General features: G+C 49.3%; 1 non-coding gene across 1 annotated transcript; it reads left to right on the top strand.

Annotated features, from left to right (window-relative positions):
* The first annotated feature begins 12,012 nt into the window (after window positions 1–12,012).
* trnaw-cca (transfer RNA tryptophan (anticodon CCA)) lies at window positions 12,013–12,084 on the top strand. The gene has a single exon. It is a non-coding gene; the product is annotated as a tRNA-Trp (tRNA).
* The last annotated feature ends 4,837 nt before the right edge of the window (window positions 12,085–16,921 follow it).

Raw genomic sequence — 16,921 nt, 5'->3', positions numbered from 1 at the left:
TACCTAAATTACAGAAGCCTGAGATCCCCTAAACATCGCTGGGAAGCAGCATATCAATTTTAAGATTCTACAACATTTTGGCTGCGAAAAAAGAGTTACCGAATACATGACATGGGGCTAACCTCTGTGAAGCAAATTTGTGTATTAAGGATCCCAGACTGTCTGGGGGAACTATGCAACACCAATTCACCGCCTAATAGATAATCAAATTACCAACCATTATCTAAACGACACAACTCAAGCAAATTACTGCTGAACAAGCCCGACAAATTCTAACAAAGAAGAGAGCTCAAAACTAATGAGCAGCTCCCTTGAAACAAAGAGCTGGGCCAGATTTGGTGGGAGATAAGGAAGGCTTTTTCGGATATATCTATTCCCAGTTTTACAAGGAAAAGAACACAAGCAGCCGGAGGTGGGGAGTGAAGAAATGGAGTAGTGGAGAAAACTGCAAGAAATCATCAAGGACTGACCGAGCATGCAAACAACATGAGGCCCACGAAACGGAAGGTTGTCAGCAACCAAATTGACAATTCGGGCCACCACGACCAGCGAAACGACCAACCGAAACCAACTCAGCAAAAACCGAAGAATCGACATTTATTTCCACTCTACAATCTACTTCTGAACGACCAACGGGTGAGAAATTACCAAAAAGGACTAACTAAAACTATTGCTAACCAAAGCAAGTGGGTACTTACTCCATACATCCAAAACGCAACTTACTGCATCACCCCAACTGAAGACTACGCAGTCTGAAGTCCTCTCCTCCGTCCGGGATACGGCTCGCCTAGAAGGTCAAGTGCAGTGAACCCCGAAACTGCGATTCACCGGCAACTGTCAAAAGCGATTGGTGAGCATAGCTCCTGAACCCCCAGAGCTATAACTTAGTTAGTCAGGGGAATTGAGAGCGGGGGAGGCTAGGATAACTCGTGTAAGTGTATCTGCATTCTCCTCTTTACCCCATTTAGAGTTTAAGCTATATTCTTTTCCCCATAGGCTGTATGTTGACAATTTATTCAACGTGTTGTACCCCTTAGTGTCTATTGCTATTACTATTCTGAGTGTGTTATTAAAGATGTGCCTTTTACTTCCTTTTAAACACAATAAAGCCATACCTGCTTTCTACCTTGAAACCGATTGTTTGCCCAAGTCTGTCACAGTCCCTTTATAGTTCAAGTGTCGAGAACCAAGGGTGTGGGAGCGATTCATTTAAGGGCAGAAGGGAATGCTGACCCTCCGAAAACCACCCCTTACATAATGGTGACCACCAAGGGCCTCTGGGGCAAGGGACGTGATAAGAGAGAGAGTGGTTTCATGAAAAGAAGCAAAAAGGAAGAGGGAATTTCCTCGTATGTGTTTAAGAGGGTAAATGTGGCTAAGGAGTGGGGACTCGATCTATTGTATGCTGAGCGTCCAGAAGATGCTGCAGCTCAATGGACCGAGAGCAAGGACCATAAAAAGTCAATAGAGAAGGCCATTTGGCCAATTTGCCTTCAGCGACAGACCCGGCTTCTCGATGAGGAGAATGAGAAATTAAAGGGAGTATTGAGGCAGGCAGAAGAGAGGTCCAGTGCAAGAGACACAGTCGGGGAAAGGCTGTGGACAGAGGTGGGACAGTGAAAGGAAAGTAGAGAGCTCACTAAAGAAAGGCACAAAACCCAACTGGACCTTTTACAGTGTCAGATTATTGAACCAAGAATAGCGAACTTGCATTGCGGGAATATAATTCCTGCCTCGCCAAGCAAGTTAAAGATTATGGGGAGAGGGTGAAAGACATTCAGGTAGCCTATAAGGTAGCCAGTACCAGGGAATTTGAGGCTGGTGACCATGGCCCCCGCCAGCAGCTGATCCAAGGCTTGAACCTTGCTCTCTCCCGGGCTAAAGGCATGGTGTGCCTGATAAACCCTGGTTTAGCCCAGGAATACCTAGTAGAGTAATGGGAAACCCCGCAGTCACCGGGAACAGCCCAGAGCAGCGGGGGTGTCAACCAGAGTGCAGGGCAGGCAAGATTGCGAACTACCAACACCGGCGGCCTCGAGTTTTAAATCGGTTTGGTAGCAGGGGGAAGCAGGCAAGCCAATACAAGGAGGGCTGGAACCAGGGCCAATGCACTCGGTCCGGCAGCAGACGTTTGGCCCACCTGGTGCAAATGGGGCAGCAGGCCCCCTAGTAAGCAATTTCATAGCCCCCATGACACCCAAAAACTGAGCGCTGTGATAGGCCACCTAAATAAGCTCACCCAACAGGGAGATCCCTCGGTACACTTCCTGGAAGTGGAACACACAGGGGATATTAACGGGTGCAATGATTCAGAGCAGGCTAAGCTGTTGCTCCTCTCACAAGACACCAAGCTATGCCATTCCTTCTCTGCACACAGCAGAAAGGGGCGAAACACGTACGCTACGGTTAAGGAGGAGGTTCTAGAGGCCATGGGTATGAACGACGGGAGTCCTTTCTCCCGAGTGGAGAAAATAGTGCAGCTCCATGGGGAGACTCCACAGGCTTCCGCCGACAGGTTGTGGCCGGTCTACGAAAGGGCCTGTAGTGGGGTTCTTGACCGGGCCCACCTGGCCCCTAACGAATTGGCTCACTGGCTCCGCAGCCTGGTGGCAAATAGCTTACCTGGAGTAAAGGCAAAAGCCCAGGTCTGGTTCGATCCAAGAGATGCCAGAACCACCGAGGGGACAGTGGTCAGACAGTTGACCCTGGCTCACCGGAACGGGAATGTCCTTCAGAATAAACCCAGCCAAGGCAAGAGAGTGTGGCATCAGGAAGGTGGGAACCCTCCCCACAAAGGGGGTGAATGTTTTGTGTGTGGGAAAAGTGGGCACTGGAGGAAGGACTGTCGGAAACCATGGAAAGAGACTAAGGGAAAGGCCACTTCAGGCCCAGCCCGTAAGACCGGGGCAGGAACACCCGACTCATATGAGACACTCGTAGCCACCCTACAGACACTTATAAATGGACTGGGAGCAGTAGCTACCGCAACCGGTACAGTAGCCGGTACGGTAAATCCCTCTGCTCCAACCCACCCATGTGTATGACTAGAGCCAGCGCAGCCTGTGTACCTGTGTTCCCTAGAGTACGATGCCTGGAAGAGACCGTGCATTACAATGGAGCTGGAGAAAGTGAACGGGACCTACCTGCTAGATACTGGTGCTTCCTGCACCCCTGTACATGCAGATAACCCGGCTACCTCACCTCTATCGAACGGGGTCCCGGACAGTCTAGTGGGGTTCACAGGCAACGAGCAAACTGGTTCGTTTCCCATCCCGCTCACCATTCAGTTAGGGACACTCAAAACCAAATGGAAGTGTGTCCTGATGAAATGGGAGCAGGAGGGAAAATGTATCCTGGGGGCTGATTTTATCATTAGCTCTGGATCCTTTTGGATCTGAGGAACCACTGTCGATGGGGAGCCATAGAGACAGACAGGGAAGGTGAGGTGGCGGTGATCCCAGAAAAAGAGGCCAAGGGAACGTTGTGTACCGTGAAGCCAAAGGAGGGTTATGACTTGGGATTACTGGTCAGTAACACCCCAGTGGAGTACCAGGCATATGTACGGGCACACCTTGCAGCATTCGCCACCCACAAACATGACTGTGGCAGGGTAACGGGGGTGGAAGTTAGTACAGAAGGGGACCCAATGACCCAACCACAAAAGCAATATAACTTCCCCAGGGAGGCAGAGGTAGTCCTGACAACGGCGCTGGGATCACTGGCAGAGCAAGGGGTGTTAAGACCGATAACAACCCATGTGAACTCTCCACTGTGGCCGGTTAAGAAATGGGACAACTCATGGAGGGCCACCGTGGACTATCGAGTGCTGAATAAGAATATCCCTGCCTGTGCACACACTGTAGCAGCCGTAGCGGACCTCAGAGGGAGGCAGTACAGGAGTTTCCAGCCCCCAACACAGTGACAGGGGTAAGATCCTTTCTAGGGCTCATTGGCACTGCAGAGACTTCATTGAGGATTATGCAGCCACCGCAGCCCCTCTGCTCAGGCTCCTACACAAGGGGGAAGAGTGGGACTGGGATGAGGGTATGTGAGGCAGCATTTAATCAGCTCAAGAAGGACTTGCAGACCGCGCCAGCCTTAGGAGCGATAGATGTCGAAAAGGTGTTTTTCCTGGAGGTGGCAGCCAGCGGGGACAGTTTGAGCTCAGTGCTGCTTCAAGAGCGGCACGGCCAGCTGAGACCGGTGGTTTACTCCTCCAGGATCCTCACAGATGAGGAGAAGGGGTACTCCAACTGTGAGAGACCCCTCCTCGCCACAGATTGGGCAGTGAAAAGATCCTTGATCTTCACGGGAGGGTCTCCTCTAACACTCCTAACACATCACACACCTATTCAGATGCTCCCAGATGGGATGATTAAGGACGGGACGGTGAGCAGTGCCCGCATTGCTCGTTGGACCCTGCTCCTCTCCCAGATGGACCTCAGAGTAGCAGGCCCCCGTGAGCCAAGGCTCGCAGCCAACCTAATCTAGCCAGGGAAAGCCCACAGGTGCTCCGTAGAAGGGGTATGGGAGGTGAACATTTGCCTTCGGGCTGGGTTACACCCTACAGGCCGGGACATCTACGTGGACGGGTCCAGCATGGTATCTGCTGGCAAACGACTCACTGAGTGCTGATCCTATGACCCAAGGGCAGGTATTGCCCGGGTAATCAAGCTCCGCAGCACCATGAGTGCCCAGCATGCTGAACTGTCCGCCGTAATGTACCTGGTGACCCACCCCGAGCAATTCCCTATCCCGTACACGATTTGCTCGGACAGGATGTTCACCTGAAATTCGTGTACGGAGTACCTGGCTATATGGTCCCGTCGCGGATACACGTCCGCTGACGGGAGACCCCTGGCAATCAAGCCCCTGCTGGAGAAAATCATGACAGCGGTAGGGGAAGAGGGAAAGGTCTACATACATAAGGTGAAGGCCCATTCAAAAACCGAACCCCGTGCAGAGGAAAACCAACAGGCTGACAAACTGGCCAAAGAAGGTGCCCGCACGGGAAAGTTCTGGGACCCCTATGACACTGGCCGCATAGCAGCGGTCAAGAATAAGAACAGGGCAGCAGAGAGTACAGGGATAGCTTTGGCCCCGGACTTAAAAACAGTTCAGGCACAGGACCCAGTCCTGAAAGCTGTCCTGGACGCGCTAGCTAGAGGAGAGTGAGTAGAAGGTCCGTACGGCACAGCAGCCATTACCGTTAAGGAAGGCCTGCTGTTTAAAGAGGGACAATGGATCGTGCCACAGCAGCACCAGGGGAATTCCTAAAACTGGCCCATGAGGGTCCACGAGCGGGACACCACGGGCCTGAGACCACCTGGCAATGGGTGGAACAGGCAGGATGGTGGCCGCGACTCAGGGAGGATGTCCGTGGGTTCTGTGCGAACTGCCTGGTTTGTGTGCGAACAGCCCTGACCCCCAGAAAAGGAAGGTGTCCCTAGGACACGTCAGGAGGGTAGAGGGACCATGGCAGTCAATCCAAATTGACTACATCGGGCCCCTACCCACCGCCCAGGGTGCCTACAATTACTGCCTAGTCCTGGTGGACGTGTTCTCAAAATGGGTTGAAGCCTTCAACTGCCGAACAGCCACCGCACTAGGGACAGCTAAGATTCTAGTGAGGGAAGTGTTCTCCCAGTGGGGACTCCCACAGTATGTGGAGTCGGACCAGGGGAACCATTTCACCGGGCAGTTATTGCAGGCATCCCTTAACCTGCTCGGCATTGAGGGGAAGTGGCACATTGCCCACAATCTACAGTCACCAGGTAATGTGGAGCTTTTAAACTACACCATTAAAGAAAGGCTGCGGAAGGAGACAGGAGACTCACCCCAAAAGTGGGTGGAGGTCTTACCGTTGGTCCTAATGGGGATCCGAGCCAGCCAGTCAAAGAGCACGGGGTATTCCCCATGCGAGCTCATGACTGGCCGGATCATGCGGACCCCCACCCATGTCCTAGCCCGGGTGCTCACAGAAGGTCAGCTCAGAGAGGTGAACTGGGACTGGTTTGTCAGGAACCTGTTTGAACACCTCAAACAGATTCACTGGCAGCCTGCTAGTAACATGGGCAGACAGCATCAGAGTAACCGATTGCTGCAAACACCACGAATGGGAGATAGGAGGCCAGGTCATGGTGAGGAACCATGCTCGGGTCCGGGTTTGTGAAGCATTATATATGGGGCCACACAGCATTGTCGACAAGGCAAGCCCGATGGTCTATGCCATAAAGCTGCCCCGCTGTACTAAGTGGTTCCACATCAACCAGTGCAAGCTGTACAACCCAGGGTCAGCCAAGCACAGAGGGCAGCCGGGATGTGTGAACTGTCCTCAGGACAGGGATCCTCCGTTGGCCGCCCCCGACGGTGGAGGGCCCACAGGGAATGTGCCAGGCTCAGAAACCGTGCCTTTCGGGACGGTGAATTGCAGTACTGGAGGGGCTATCCCGCCCATCGTTTGGGATTCGGACGCACCCCCAGTAACCCAAGCCCTGAGAAGGGCCCTCCGTACACCACGGCCAAAGATACCGTGGTCACCGGCATCTGAGCCTCAGCGATTCTACCCTAGCAGAAGGGCAGCCTGACAGGAAAGGCCGAAGGTCAGAAGTACAGAGGCCACTCAGAGTAGGGACCCCCAGCCAGCCGCCTCCAGCGGTGAGGGTCTCACAGGAGCAGTTGAATCGAGCTGTCCCAGAGACAAGGGTCTCCAGCTCACCGGCTGTGGGGAAACCCTAGCATCCAGGCGGCTATCAGAACGCACCAGGCATGGGCCTGACAGGGACTAACCAGGCCACCCGGAGACGGGTGGCGGATGTACATAGCTCTAATTTTTAGTCGAAGGTAGCTGACTGCACCATTTTACATTTTAAGGTTTAGTTTAGAATTGAGGGTAATGTTGCAGTAATGTTTCGGTGATTGTTTTCAGTTTGTCTTCTGTGTCAGCCAGCCTGAGAGCAGTTCTTAAGGGGAGGATCCAGACATTACCAGGTGATGGACAAACCTCAGGAGACCAATTGATGTTGTTTAATTTTAATCTATGTTCTTCCTTCTGTAATGTGGTTGTACGTTGAATACATGCTGGTGAATATAATGTAATTGAAATGAAATGTAACTGTGCTGAAATGCAATTGTAGGGATGGAACCCCATCCAAGCTGGGAGGGTGTAAACGTACAAAGTCTGTACCTGTAAAGGGAAAAGTGTATATCTGTGGTGAAGTTGCATAAGGGAAATGCATATTTTGGCATTAGTTTAGTTAATTTACAGGGAAGGTTATTTCTTGAGAGCCAGGAACTTTGCTCACCTGTAAGATGATACCATAAATGACATGGTATCACAGGGGGGGAATGTAGAATTTACGAATATCTCGCAAAGATGCCTGGTACCTTTCCCCTGCAGAGGAGAAGAATTCCTTTCTGGGCTTTTAAAATGAGTTTAAAGGGGCAGACGACGCCTGCGGGGGATAAAAGGGAATGCATTCATCGAGACCCCCACCCCCGCCCCCCCCAGTGTTTGGACTCGTATGAAAGAGAATTCAAAATGGACCTAAATTTCAGAAGCCTGAGATCCCCGAAACATCTATGGGAAGGAGCAGATCAATTTTAAGATTCTACAACATTTTGGCTGCGAAAAAGAGTTACCGAGTACAGAAGGTGGGGCTAAACTCTGTGAAGCAAATGCATGTATTAAGGATCCCAGACTGTCTGATGGGAACTATTCACCCCATAAGAGATAATCGAATTACCCAATCAAGCACAATGGAAATCATGGTCAGGAAACTGGACAATCCTCAAACAATGCAAAACCAGTGATAGCACATTCTCACACCCTAATCGAGTTACTGCCGACAAAGGAGACATTTGAAAATCAATGGACAGAACAGTTTAAACAGAGCCCAAGAGATTTGATGGGAGATAACAAAGCCTTTTTTGGGGGATATATCTATCCCTCAGTTTTACAAGGAAAAACTAACAGAACACAGACTGGAACTCGCACTGACTCGAACAAGGACATCGACTGGAACACAGACACAGACACAAGTAGCCTGCTTCCTCTGCAGTGAAGAAATGGAACAGTGAACGAAACTACCAGAATTCATCAAGAACTGACCGAGCACGAGGCCCACGAAACGGAAGGTTGTCAGCAACCAAATTGACAATCACTCTACTATCTACTTCTGAACGACCCAACGGGGGAGAAATTACCAAAAGGGACTAACCAAAGAAAGTGGGTACTTACCCCATACATCCAAAACGCAACTTGGCATATCAACGGACGCACTTAACCGAAGACTACGCAGTCCGAAGTCCTCTCCTCTGTCCGGGGTACGGCTCGCCGAGAAGGCCAAGTGCAGCGAACCCCGAAACCGCGAATCACCGGCAACTGTCTAAAGGGATTGGTGAGCATCGCCCCTGAACCCTCAGAGCTATAACTTAGTTAGTTAGGGGAATTGTGAGGTGGGAGGCTGGGATAACTTCTGTAAATGTACCTGCATTCTCCTCTTTACTCCATTTAGAGTTTAAGCTGTGTTCTTTTCCCCACAGGCTGTACTTTGACAATTTATTCAATGTGTTCTACCCCACAGTGTGTATTGGTCTGTGTGTGTTATTAAAGGTGTGCCTTTTACTTCTTTATAAACACAATAAAGCCATACCTTCTTCCTACCTTGAAACCGATTGTCTGTCAAAGTCTTTTACAGTCCCTTCATAATTCCAGTGTTGAGAACCAAGGGTCAGCGAGCGATTCGGAACCGCTCATATAAGGTCAGAAGGGAAAGCTGACCGCCTGAAAACCACCCCTTACACTGCCGGCCACAACTCCTTCATAACCGATCTTATTCCTCTCACTACTTCTTTACCCATGGATTCCTCGTGAGGTTGTGGTGACCTGAAATTTCTAAAATCTTAATTTAAAACTAGAACTCTTCAACATTCTTAAACTCATATCGTGCTATTATAGACATCTGCCACCCGTCTCCGACTGTCCAAGTTAATCCCTCTTCTTCTCCTTCCCTTATTCAGCCTCTGGTTTGCCTGTGTGGCCGGCGGTAAGGCGGTCTGTACCGCAGGACCCAGAGTGTTCTGACTGGAGGTGTGCCTGAGTCCCACATTATCGGGGGAATGGCCCCTCCGGGGCAACAACACACTTCCCCTTTAGGTGTGGCTGCTGAGTTCATTTCATTAACTGAGGATTCTGCACAGCCGGCGGCTGTAGGCTGGGGACTGTCAGTTAGTGGCTGGTCCACCACGACCTCTCCCGTGAGTCCCTCACCGCCGAAGGCTGCCGGCTGGGGATCACTGTCCGTAGACTGATCCCTGATCTTGGGTATTCTCTAACGGATGGCCAACCTCCCGGGGCTGACCCACTGAAACTGGGGCACTGGTGACCACGGTGTCTCCGGGAAGCGAGCCGGGACAGCTTTGTCAGGAATCTGTTTGAACATCTTAAACAGATTCACTGGCAGGCTGCTAACAACATGGGGAATGAACTCAGCAATTGTGGATGCGTGGAAGCAGTCTGGTCCCGCACACTGCAGACACTTCCATGTCACCGCCAACCAGCTCTCCCACAACCGGTGTAATCTACCTTCCAGCCTTCTGGTGCCTTGTCTGTGACATTCTGATTGTCCCGAAGCCTTATTAGGTTTTAATTCCTTTTCAGCTCCTGACTGCGGATATTCCTGTGATTAAACGGGAAGTAAATGCTTGCAGGGACAGTTGGATTCACCAATTCTTTGCCTGGTGAAATTTCAAAGATTGAAAGTGACGCACATCAACCCCAAATCTCGTCACCTACTCGCTAACCGCTACACGCTGCTCCCGTGAGATGGAAGCCCAGTTGCTGTTTCAAGCTTGAATGCAGGTACAAGCAGAACTCATTCAAAGAAAGTCCAAGTCCCTGAGGCACCTGATTATTTGCACCAAACTCCTTTGTAAAGAGTTGAGGTTCGTGTGGGGTGATTTGGGCACATCTTTCCCCACACTACAGCACTTCAAACATAACTCAACGGCTGTAAAGCGCTTTGGGGCGTCATGAGTTCCTGAAAGGCACTGCAGAAATGCAAGTCTTCCTTTGCAAAATTTCTATGCAATTTCAAAATTCGCCGGCAAAATAATGGACTCGTCCAGGATTGGAACCCAGGACTTCTCACAAATTTCATTTAACTTCGACTCATCTAAAGTCACACCTTTAGATCAATCAATCAACTGCTTGACAATCATAACGGTAATGTATAGCCATTATAAAAGCAAGTTTTTGTGTGTGGCTACTCTTGATTAGAGAAGCACGTGAGACCGAATCAGTGACTTTGCTTTTTCGACCTGTCTTCTGAATCGCCGCACGGTCCCACTCCGACATTCAATGAGCTGTTGGGACGTTAGTGTATCCAGGCTGTGGGTGGCCACCCCGAACGCAGCAGAGGGGTTTCTGCATTAGTTCTGGGTGGGGACAGTATTTCACCTTCTCTCTTCCTCTTGTCTGTATCCCTGTGCTTTTATTTCTCCATTTATTCCCCCTGTCTCAGTTTCTAGTGTTTAAAAGTGAATAAAAGATGAAATGGGTGTCACTGTGGAACAATTTCTCTCGCTCAAAGTTAGATTCACGACCGTTGTGCCATGAGGTCTAGACAGCTTGCCGTTGACATACAGGTTCATATATAAATATATATTTTTATATTGACACAAATTATCGAAGCTGTTCCCTGGTTGAGTGGTTAAGATCCCGAGCATTAACCCTTTCTATTCTCAATCAGTTCATCGCAGAAACATAATTGAGGTGTGTGAGAGGATTAATGATTGCTGTAATCGCCGTTAATAACCCCACTACTATCTGTTACAGAATGAGCTTACACACTCTCCCGCTTCTCCTGCCCTTTGCCGGACACATGTCCCTGGTTTAATTTTACAAACTGGGCGAGTTCGCTGATCGCGGGGAGATGGTCGGAGCCTCTGTGGCCCCACTGTGAGGATGTGGAAGTGAACACGTGACATGTCTGTAAAGGGCAGCGGAGGAGAAGGATTGAGAACTTTCAGTGTGGGACAGAAGTAGTTTCAGGTGAGCCAACACATTCCTGATCCTCCTCTCTTCTTCGGTAATCCCAGATGCGAGGATGACTTGCTTCCACATTAAAAATCAGTGGTGATCAGCACAGAGGAAGCTCACTGGTCAGCTCCCGTCTGTTGAGGTCACTGTGTCAGAGGTTTCCCTAGTGTCGCGGTTATCATGTTTGCTTTACACATGCAAGGTCACCGGTTCGATGCCGGGCGAGAACATTGTGTTGAAATTTCCGATAGAGGAACAATCGGAGGCGAGTCTCGTCTCCCCACAAATGCGAACTGACCTGCTGAAATTTCCAGCATTTGCTGTTTTTATTTTCTATTTATTCTCCTTGCAAAAGGGCTCCCTTATTCCTTTATTGCTCTTTATTTCACTTCAATAATCGATAACTTTCAGTGAGAGAAAACGGATTCACCGGGGACCTTTCGTACGTGAGGCCAACGTGATATCCGCCACACTGCAGCCCATCAAAGGGCGATAAACCATTGAATAGAAAGAATGAGCTCACAAATATCAGGGGCAGTGCAGTCTGATAACTTTTAGCGAGAGAAAATGGATCCACCGGGGAACTTTGGCGTGTCGGAATAACCGGTGCTGTTAAATTTGACAAAAGTTGCACCAGATTCCTGGTGTCGCCAGCGATGAGGATTTTGAACCAGACTCCTAAAACACAGTGTGTAAAATGGGATATGGTTGAACAGTTAACATGCAAAGCACAGAACAAATGATTGAAGTATCGACTGTCCCTCAGTCAGCATTTCTTTCATTGTACAAAAGAAGATGACGGGTTAATTAATGATGCTTTCCCGTGAAAACAACACAAAAGTTAAACAAAAAACATACGGTGACTGGCAGGTGAGCGCTTCTTCTGATACCTGGTGGGAATGGGCAGGGATTTTAAAGCACCTTGTATTGCAGAATCTTCATATAGACGAACATCTCAATTCCCCTGTGTAGGCCTTGTGGCGCAACGGTAGCACGTCTGACTCCAGATCAGAAGGTTGCGTGTTCAAATCACGTCGAGGTCACTGCTCTTTTGGGTAATCCCGGAATTAATATTTACTTTGCTGTTTGGCAATAACCAGACCCTTGCTCCAAGGTCTGTCTCACTGTTTCCCCGGTGTCAGTCAGAGAAACACCTGTTGCCCTCATTTATTTCTTGTGACAAGACACAAAAGTTCAAAATCAACCTGCAGGTGGCCATACACAGCACTGGATCGTCAGGACAGCCGAGCGGTCCAAGCTGTTGTATTCAGTCTGCTCTGAAAGTGTGGGTTTGAATCCCACTTCTCGCACCTTTTATTTTTAGTCATTAAGCAAAACTCATTTGCTTGGCACAACGATCAGCTCCTAAAAAGTGGGATTCTGCAGTTCACCTGCTCGCTCATCATCTCCGTCTGATCTGGTGCTGAAGGTGGAGATGTTTCCACAGTGTAGTCGTTCACACGTTCACCTTACTGTCATGTATCTCACACTACTCTGCAGTTCTAAGTCGTTTTGAACATCTCTTTCAGCCAGGTGTGGGTACCTTCAAAGGGGCTAAAGTTAAAATCTACATCACACAGGATGCCAGACCGGTCCATCACAAGGCTAGAGCTGTGCCTGCAGTGATGAGGGAAAAGATTGAACACGAACTGGACCTGCTGGAAAGCATTATCTCATTCGTGGAATTTAGCGACTGGTCAAGTCCCATCATCCCCGTCATGAAGCCTGATGGATCCGTACAAATCTGTGGGGATTACAAGTCTACCATAAACAGAGTCTCCCTGCAGGACCAATACCCGCTGCCCAGAGCAGAGGACCTATTTGCCACGTTGGCTGGAGGAAACCTTTTCTCGAAACTAGATTTTACATCTGCGTATATGACGCAAGAACTGACCGAAGAGTCTCAGCTACTCACCACCATCAACACACATCGAGGGCTTTTTATGTACAATCGATGCCCATTCGGCATCAGGTCGGCAGCTGCTATATTCCAGCGCAACATGGAGAGTCTGCTCAAGTCCATCCTGGGGACGGTTGTGTTTCAAGATGATATATTCATCACGGGCAGGGACACCGACTCCCATCTCCGCAATTTGCAGGAAGTACTAAGTCGATTGGATCGAGTAGGCCTAAGAGTTAACAATTCCAAGTGTCTGTTTCTCGCACCTGAGGTTGAATTTTTGGGCAGAAGGATTGCCGCTGATGGAATCTGCCCAACAGAATCAAAAACCGAAGCAATTTGTCTGGCACCAAGGCCCTGGAATATCTCGGAACTGCCTGCCTTTCTCGGGCTATTCAATTACTTTGGGAACTTTATGCAGAACTTGAGCACGCTGCTGGAGCCTCTCCACATGCTACTCAGAAAGGGGTGCGATTGGTTTTGGGGGGACGCCCAAGAACGCGCCTCCAATAAAGAACTCAATCTTCTATGTTCCAACAGTGTTTTAGCCTTTATTGACAAAGGTAAAAAGTTAGTTCTCACATGTGATGCGTCAGCGTACAGGGTCGGGTGCATTTTACAGCACGTCAATGATACGGGTAAATTACAAACTATTGCTTATGCCTCCAGGTGACTTTCGCGGGCGGCGTGCGGGTACGATATGGTTGAGAAGGAGAAGCTCGCGTGCGTGTACGATGTCAAAAAGATGCACCAATACCTTTTCATGGCCAAGTTCGGGTTAGAAACCAACCATAAACCCCTCACGTCCCTGCTATCTGAGTGCAAGGCAATAAACGCCAAAGCCTCGGCACGCATTCAGCGGTGGGCACTCATGCTGGTGTCTTACGACTACACAATAAGGCACAGACCAGGCACAGACAACTTTGCCGATGCGCTTAGCAGGCTACCCCTGGCGACCACAGAAGGTTCGGACGAACAGGACTGTGAGATGGTCATGCCTTTGAATCCACAGGTTCGCCCACGATGTCGAACCAAATCAGAACCTGGACGAAAGATGCGTTTTAACTGGTGACTGGGCAGAGACCCGCAATGCCTGCCCCAAGGAGATCAAACCTTTCCATAGGCGCAGGCATGAACTATCACTGCAGGCAGACTGCCTGATGTGGGGCAGCCGAGTAGTTATGCCCTTGCGAGGCTGAGAGGCGTTTGTCCGGGAGCTCCACCGCGAGCACCCGGGGATCGTCCTAATGAAGGCCATAGCCAGATCCCACGTCTGGTGGCCTAGCATTGACGCGGACTTGGAGCTCTGCATCCGTCGGTGCACCATTTGTGCCCAACTCAGTAATGCCCCCAGGGAGGCCCCCCTAAGCCCCTGGCCCTGGCTCACAAAAACTGTGGTCGCAGGTGCATGTAGACTATGCGGGCCCATTCATGGGCAAAATGTTCCTCGTAGCCGTTGATGCATTTTCAAAATGGATCGAGTTCACCATTTTAAACTCGAGCACTACCTCCACCACTGTGGAGAGCCTGAGAACCATATTTGCAATGTACGGAATTCCTGATATATTGGTCAGTGATAATGGTCCGTGCATCACTAGCGCAGAATTTCAAGAATTTATAGTTGACCACGGCATAAATCACGTTAAGACGGCACCGTTAAAGTCTGCCTCCAATGGCCAGGCGTAGCAAGCAGTGCAGATCATTAAACAAGGCATGCTCAGAATCCAAGGTCCCACGCTGCAGAGCCGCCTGTCGCGACTGCTGCTGTCATACAGATCTCGTCGACATTCGTTGACTGGGGTTCCCCCCGCGCAACTATTGATGAAATTAACCTTAAAGAGCAGGCTCTCGTTAATCCTCCCAGACATGCATGAAATTGTTGAGGCTCAGCGCCGGAAGCTAACTGAGTACCATGACCTAAATTTGAGGGGGAGGTGGAATGAGATAGGGGACAAAGTGCTTGTGCTAAACTATGGCAGGGGTCCCAAATGACGTACAGGGACAGTAACAGGCAAGGAAGGAAACAGGCTACTGGTTGTACAAATGGACAATCGCCAAACCTGTCGGAGGCATGTAGACCAAGTAAAAAGTAGATTCACCAAAAATACTGCAGGACGATAGGCAGACTACAGTACGGAACTCACACCACACCTGATGGACAGACAGAGGGAACAACCTGAGGAAAGGGCAGTCTCAACAGACAGCCCAGGCGAGATACCAGCAATCACACTGAAAGAAAAACAGGCACCAAAGCAAACAACTGGACCACAACTAAGACGCTCCACGCGAGAGCGTAGAACACCTGAGAGTCTGAATCTATAGAGACAATAAGACGTTGGGGGAGTTTGATGTCATGTATCTCACACTACTGTATATAACTGTATCTTACCATGCTATACATGACTGAAACTAGATATGACCTGTAACCACAAGCATACGTTACCATCAGGGGTGCACTTGCAGGAGACACTGCATAACTGTTCCACACAGGTATATAAAGGCAGGTATCAGGCAAGTGTGGCACTTGAGAGCTGTGAAATAAAGGTGCAGGTCCAGAGTGACCTTGACTTCAGCATGTGCCTCGTCTGAGTCTGTACTGCAGGGTCAGGACTTAACACTTACAAACAAAAGCTCACCGGGTGGTAATATTTTCTGGAGCTTTCTCCTCATGCATGCTCAGGGGCGAGTTTGTTCTCCTGTGAAAGGTTATAAGATCATAAACATGTCAGGATTCGGAGCCGGAGTAGGCCTTTCGGCCCCTCGAGCCTGATCCACCATTCAAGAGGATTCTGTCAGTTTCTCGACAGCAAGTTTAAACATTCTGGGGCGGAGCCAACAGGCGCCTGGCTGCAATCAGCGACAAAAACGTGCATTTGGCAGAAGCCCGGCTCGGTCAATCGGTCGAGCATGAGAATCTTAATCTTGAATTCAGGTGTGCGAGCTCCACGTTAATTGTTAAAACATGTCCCATTTTACACACTGTGCTTTAGGGATCTGATTCAAAATGTTCATTGCTGGTAACATCAACAGGAGACTGGGGAAACAGTGCGAATGACTTTAGAGCAAGGGTCTGGTTATTGTGAAACAGCAAATGAAATATCAATTCTGGAAGAATGACATCGAAAAGAAATGTGACCCCGACACCCAGAAAGAAGTGTTAATGCAGAAGATTAAATGCTGCATTCCTATGTGCAAAAAATTCCTTTCACAAACATTTCTCTGACCAAAACTGCACAAAACAAAAATGTTACTTTCAAATTCATTAAACTCCCGAATTTCCACACCCCCCGAATCTCCTGAATCAGATGCATCTTGTATTGCCGACTCAATCCATGTCCCTTTGCAATGTTCTGCTTCCACCCACACTATGAAATGTGCCACTAACTTATAGAATCATGGAATGGTTACAGCACGGAAGGCCATTCGGCCCGTCGTGCCCGTGCCGACTCTCAGCGAGTCCCACTCCCCCGCTCGTTCCCCTGAGGCCTGCAATTGTTTTTCCTTCAGACACTTATCCAACTCCTGTTTGAAAGATAAGATTGAGTCTGCCTCCAGTACATTCCAGATCCTAACCACTCGCTGCAAAATAGCCAGCTCCTGTTCCTATGTGTAAAGTCTGGGAAACACTGGATCAATTCCTACCACACTCACAGCCTTCCTAAATATAGCACCATCTTTCTATTCTCGTAAAACCAGCTCCTGAAGTATAGTCCAGCTGTGTAGGTTAAAGCTCTGGTTATGTTCCTAACATTAATTCAAATGCAGTGTTTACGTAGTGTAGTGGTTGTCACATTTGCCTCACACGCGAAAAGTTCCTGGTTCAAAATTGGGTGGAAACATTTTGTAAACATGCTCAATTAAATATTGGAAAAGATGGATTGATTCATATTCGTGGTTCAATATTAACAAAACACAATGTCCCACAACCTTGTAAAATTTTCTGATATCACTGTACAGTTCTGTATACACTCAAACTCTAC

This window comes from Pristiophorus japonicus, unplaced genomic scaffold (assembly GCF_044704955.1).
Source record: "Pristiophorus japonicus isolate sPriJap1 unplaced genomic scaffold, sPriJap1.hap1 HAP1_SCAFFOLD_112, whole genome shotgun sequence".
NCBI lineage: Eukaryota > Metazoa > Chordata > Chondrichthyes > Pristiophoridae > Pristiophorus > Pristiophorus japonicus.
Note: the sequence above shows the minus strand (reverse complement) of the source record. Positions and strands in the feature narration are given on the sequence as shown.